The sequence below is a fragment of the Sinocyclocheilus anshuiensis genome, unplaced genomic scaffold, assembly GCF_001515605.1.
Source record: "Sinocyclocheilus anshuiensis isolate Anshui unplaced genomic scaffold, SAMN03320099.WGS_v1.1 scaffold492, whole genome shotgun sequence".
Lineage (NCBI taxonomy): Eukaryota > Metazoa > Chordata > Actinopteri > Cypriniformes > Cyprinidae > Sinocyclocheilus > Sinocyclocheilus anshuiensis.
In genome coordinates this window covers 1203690-1209689 of record NW_015558605.1, presented here as the reverse complement: position 1 = coordinate 1209689, position 6000 = coordinate 1203690, and the positions used below count along the sequence as shown (strand labels likewise).

The 6000-nt window shown below is 37.9% G+C and overlaps 1 protein-coding gene and 1 long non-coding RNA gene across 3 annotated transcripts in view; one reads left to right on the top strand and one right to left on the bottom strand.

Moving 5' to 3' along the window:
- LOC107680187 (gastrula zinc finger protein XlCGF57.1-like) overlaps window positions 1–6000 on the top strand; it is a 964523-nt gene that overhangs the window by 350107 nt on the left and 608416 nt on the right. The gene's annotated exons all lie outside the window — the stretch shown is intronic.
- The window catches only part of LOC107680208 (uncharacterized), a 64166-nt gene that overhangs the window by 33541 nt on the left and 24625 nt on the right, over window positions 1–6000 (bottom strand). The gene's annotated exons all lie outside the window — the stretch shown is intronic.

Below are 6000 nucleotides of genomic sequence, written 5' to 3'. Positions count from 1 at the left end.
CGGCGACATGTAGCGCCATTGCGCTTCAGGGCGTCCCGTGTTTGAGTTGCGGCTCGCGGACCTTTCCCGATCCCATCCCCCCTCTCTCTCCCACTTCGCTTCCTGTCTCACTACTATCCTATCCATAAAAAAAAATGGGGGGGGCGGTGTTAGTTCGTTTGAGTTTCCCTCTTTTCGTCGCTTTCAAATGGCTTGTAAAAGTGCCATGCGCATTTTACTTTCACTTTCAAATTAGCGGCGATTCGGCTTTGAGTCAATTCAAGCAACAACAACGTCAAACTCATAGAACTTTTATTAACAAAACGAATAAAAATACACCATATAGGCCCATGCCTAATAAAATAACAAATTACTTGGGCTACAAAGTTTAAATAGGTATATAAAATAAAATAAAAAAGTATAAGAAAATGTGTTATTTTTATATATTAAATATATTTTGGATATGTTTTGGATGCGATTAATCGCGATTAATCATTTGACAGCACTAATATTAATTAACAACATGCACTTACTACAGTGTTAGGACTGGGTTTGGTTTAGGGTTATTTTGTAATTACTGTTTATTGTGATGTACATGTAACATGAAACAAAGACACTGTAAAATAAAGTGCTACCAGGAGTTGTGTAATGTATCGACAAATGACAGGTTTTACCTAATTGCTATATAGTGGGTTATAGCTGTTAAATCTAGGTAGTCTTTACTCAACATCTGAGTAAACAAATGACGTAACCGGTGTTGCGGCTTAACACCGGTATAACCGAAAACACCGTCTATCGCAACAAGCCTACCTCAGACCCATTTTTTGTTCTGCGATTGGAGATTGAAAGTCAAAGTCATAATGAATTGTTCTCAAATACACACTGAGAAAAAAAATACTTTGAAACAATTTTCACTCAGAAATTGTTAGTAAAATTGCGTGTTAAATTTACATAATTTAAACGAATTAAAGCAACACATTGTTGAAGATTGGTCTTTTACTTAATTGTGTCCAAACTACTTAAATACATAAAATTTAAGTTTACGTAACCTAGTTTACTTGACCTAAAATCATTTTTGTAGTATTAACTGAAACTAGGCAGTGGATTTTTAGTTCCCAGCATGCTTTGTATAGGGCTGGATCAGGAAAGGTGATGTTGAAATTAAGTGTTATTTGATGTTTTTGGGAAAAGACAAAGGCCTGTTTGTGTATAATGTTCAGTTATGTTGGGTATTTCAAATAGTTTCTGTTTTGTCTAAGTTTCTGTGGTGAAGAGTAGTGCTGCGGTTAGGCTGTGGTGATAATGTATTGTATGGTTGCGCTAACATTAGTGAAAAGGCAAAGTGAACTCTTACTGATCGTTGCAAATGTTGGCTATGCCAGCTACACTGGCTACTTTAATTGCATAAATATAATGTTACATAAAGTGCAATTATACAACTAAGTACTGAGTAATATTAATTAGTACTGTCAAATGATTAATCGCGATTAATCGCATCCAAAATAAAAGTTTTTTGTTTACATAATATATGTGTTTACTGTATATATTTATTATGTATATATAAATACATCACATGCATTTACATATTTAGGAAAATGTGTTATTTTTATATATTAAATATATTTTGTATATGTTTTGGATGCGATTAATCATTTGACAGCACTAATATTAATTAACAACATGCACTTACTACAGTGTTAGGACTGGGTTTGGTTTAGGGTTATTTTGTAATTACTGTTTATTGTGATGTACATGTAACATGAAACAAAGACACTGTAAAATAAAGTGCTACCAGGAGTTGTGTAATGTATCGACAAATGACAGGTTTTACCTAATTGCTATATAGTGGGTTATAGCTGTTAAATCTAGGTAGTCTTTACTCAACATCTGAGTAAACTGAGCGCACAACATTTTACTGAGTAGATTCTACAGGTTTGTTTTCACAGTGGAGCTACATAAAGATTCGTCATAATTCTTCAGCAGTCAATGTGATGATAAAAGTAAATAATAGCAGAATCTTCGTTTTGAGTGAACGAAAGCAATCCTTCCTGTGGATCTCTCTCAAAGCCGCTTCACGTACTCCAGTATCCAGAGCCTTGCAGGGCCTTTTTCCAGCCGAGAGCCAACATTTAAACAGATTAAGTTTGGTGCGCAGTCCCACCCTGCTGCGTTCAGCACCATAACACACTTTAACAAGCAAACCTGCCTTTGATGCATGTGTGCTAACTGCAGCCCTGCCTGCCGGAGAGACTGCTCCACCTGACCTCAGTGTTTAAAACCACCCACACACACCAAATCCTCTTAGAAACAAGTCCTGAACCTTTCTGTCACAATGTGTGTGTGTTGATGTAGAACTTCATCCACATGGATTCTGGGACACAGGGCTCCTGCCTTCATGGCTTGGATAAACTGCAGCACGTCTCATACGGTTCCAGTAAAACTACAAATCAAAATGCAAAGAGAGGTGTCCCTGCTCCTGATATACATCCACTGACAGTGCAGTGCTGATTTATTCATAGTTATACTGGGATGGATTAGATCACAGACTCTCCTGTATTTAAATCAGAACTACTTTACTTCTAGACCAAATTCGTCTACTGCTGCTCCAGTTATTCATCCACGGGCTGACAAAATCCAAGGAACGATCACACTTGTGCACCTGAATTGGTAACAAAATCAACAGCTCCCTCGAATCAGTGAAATGAGAACTTACTTTCATGTCAAGAAATAGTACAGTAAATAGTTGATTAGAATTTCACTTTTAATTTGAGATTCTGCTAAAGAACTGACCCTATTGTAACATATCCAAGTGAAACAGCTTCTAAAATTATATTATTAAATATTATGAGGGCACGTAAATAAAAAAATAAAATAAAAAAAATTCCAGTGCTAAGATGATTTATTTATTATTAACTTCTACCATCTTCCATGGAAAAAGCAAGAATTGTCCATTTTGATTTTATGCTAACTTTTAACTTGATGCATGTGTTTTTAATATTATATTTACACATTATCTAAAGGCTACACAATATCGCCAAAAAAGTACAGTGGAAGTACGACGTCTGCATTCAATGGTATTTATACGGTACTCAAAAAACACCAAGGTATTACCATTGTACTGTACATGCACAAAAAAAAAAGTACTATTGTGAAACACACTGTATATTCTAGAACATACTAGGGGTGCAACGGTTCAACTTACTCACGGTTCGGTTTGTATCATGGTTTTAGGGTCACGGTTTCGGTACGGTTCGGTATGTGCTATGTTTAGGGAAAAAACTATATTGTCAAATAAAAACAAAGAAAATAAGAACAAATAATCTAACTACAAACAACAGCACAAATAAATAAACAGTGAAAAAAGATACAAATAAAATAAACAGTGCTTTTCAGTTTTTTAGGTAGGTCTAACAGTTTTTAGGTACAGAAATTGAATAAATCAAATGTAAAATAACAGTGCATATTTGAATGTATAAATTAAAGATTAATCCTTATTAAAGTTACAAAAGTTATTCAATCAAGAGCAGTGAGAGATTTCCGTGTTGTTGCTGTTTGACTAACATTAAGAAAGTGCTGTCACTTTAAGAGAACGCACTGATCCAGTGCACTGATACTGTTTGTTCAGCCGACTATGTCTGCTAGGATACTCACAATGACGGGCATTTTGACATAATTTTTGTGTGAATTTGTCCATTCAAGCACAATACTTCACAGAGAGCTTAATATTTGCGCGTGTTCTGAGATGCGGGTTCACGCGCTTCGGATGAGCGCACACACAGATCTTCTCACTCTGCGCGCGCATGTCTTCTGGCTCTTTAATATTTAAACTGGCAAGGCTTAAATGAGTATAGTTTAAACACAGATAGCAACGTGTGCTGTTCAGGTCTCACCTGCGCTATCAACACGTTATTCCAGCATAAAGCACTCGCATTGATTAAAGAGTGACTGGTTTGTCCACGTATTGTTTTTTTTTCTCTCTCATCGCTCTTGTTGTAATGTATTGGGAAGCCAGAATTTGTATCCATCAAGAAACATGCATTAGTCGAACTCTAACAAACCATATTACAGATGCATTGTCAGATTTAAGTTGAACCGCGGTCTAGTGTATGCCGAACCGTGTGTGGAGAACTGTACGGTTCGATTGTTTACCGAGAACCGTTGCACCCCTAGAACATACAGTGTTTTCTGCCAATTATGGTCCAAACAGCTTTCCACGTCGTTCCTTGCTCTGAAGATAAAATTAAAATGCAACTTTTTTCCAGGACAATACCGTTTAAAGTTGGGTGAAAGGGTACATTTTTTAATTAGACAGTGCTACTTTCTATTGATACTAGAAGGGATTACAAAATATTGAAAAATAACTTTTATGACTGAGATTTTTCACGGAGCTACTGAGATTTGGGATGAAACTTCACCAAAAAGTACTGTGGTGGTTCCATGGTACAGTGATCGTATCAGATGGTAACCATGTTACTGAATGACTACAACGTACCGTTTACTTCTAGGTCCTTTAAAGACATCACACAATGGTACAGTACCAAAAAGAAGTATAATGATAAAGCAGCATCATTTTGCTGCCTACTCTCTGAAATAGCCTTCAGGCGTGAAATGTTGCCGAGGTAGGTACAACAGAGCTAATATCAGTTTTTATACATCCACCCCACACTTGGGGATTTTTGTGACAGGTAAGGAGAAATTCGAAGCCTTGAGGGCATAAGCGCTCTCGATGTACAATGGCCTGGCTTGTTTTTGTCTTTCCCATACAGTACGGCAGGAATGAGTACAGGGACATACCGCGGTAAAGGCGTCTGACTGTTATGAGAGGAATGCCGAGCTGAGGCATCAGAGGAGCGCTGGGATGCGGAGGGGGTTAGGCATGATCAAACACGGCACACATGTACGCCAGCGCTTCTCTGAGAAAATGTGTAAAGACAGGGCTGCTTTTATCTGAGTGTCTCCATTAAAAGCTTTCCATCATGACACACCTCCCTCCACGTAAAGCTACGAGACACATCTGTGTGTGAACAAGACACCTGATCTGCTAACAAGAGGCTTTCAGAGCAGAGACGGAGACGCAATGACGTGGACGCCATCAGCAAGAAAGACACACGATTGAGTTTTAGAGACAATTTTAGTCTGCACCTCATAACGCACGTGCATCGCTGCAACAAGTCTACATGTTCTGCTGAAGAAAAGAGGAAGTGAAACGGAGACAGAGGCCACAGGTCAGACTGGTTCGATGTAGCAGCGTGTCTTTCAGAGAAAACGTCTGTGCCAGGACAGATGACAGGCATTTACACAAAGACAATGCACATACCTGTCTGTCACACACTGAATAACTTCCTGGTTTCACCCTAATTCAGCAGGTTTTATTTTTGGCTATCATAACAAATTACTGTCATAATTCAACAGGTTCTATGCATGTGAGCAGCAGTAGGCAGTAACCTCTCAGTGTATCTTACAAGCACATGTAGTCTCCTGTGATTTGAATTAACCTCATTAGCCATTTGATAATGCTAATTCCTGCCTTTTGGCACTAATAAATGCTATTTAAGATAAAAGCAATTTTTTTTTTTACTTTAGGGACAAAACTCTAAATAGTCTATGATATGTACTTGTTAGTGTATGATATGTACTTGTACAGATAGATAGATAGATAAGATAGTAGAGTTTCACCCATTCCTTGCTCTCAAATCGTCCATCACCCTGCCTCGATATACAGAGCTAACATGACCTTCCGTTAAACAGGAACAAAAACATAATTGCTTTCATGAACAAAGTTTGTCTGAAGCTGACACCAGCGGTAAGAGTGAGAAAACTTCTTGACCTGTTCATATTGTGCTATCATTTCCTGGTAAAACTCTTATCTAGTCCTTGTTCCCTTATGGCAGACTCCTCAAAGGTCTAGCTCAAACCCTGATCAAACTCCCCTACCTGTATTTTTGTAATAACTCTAAAGAGCTTGATTGGCTTGCTCGGGTGTGTTTGGTTAGGACTGGAGCTAAACTCTGCAGGGCACTG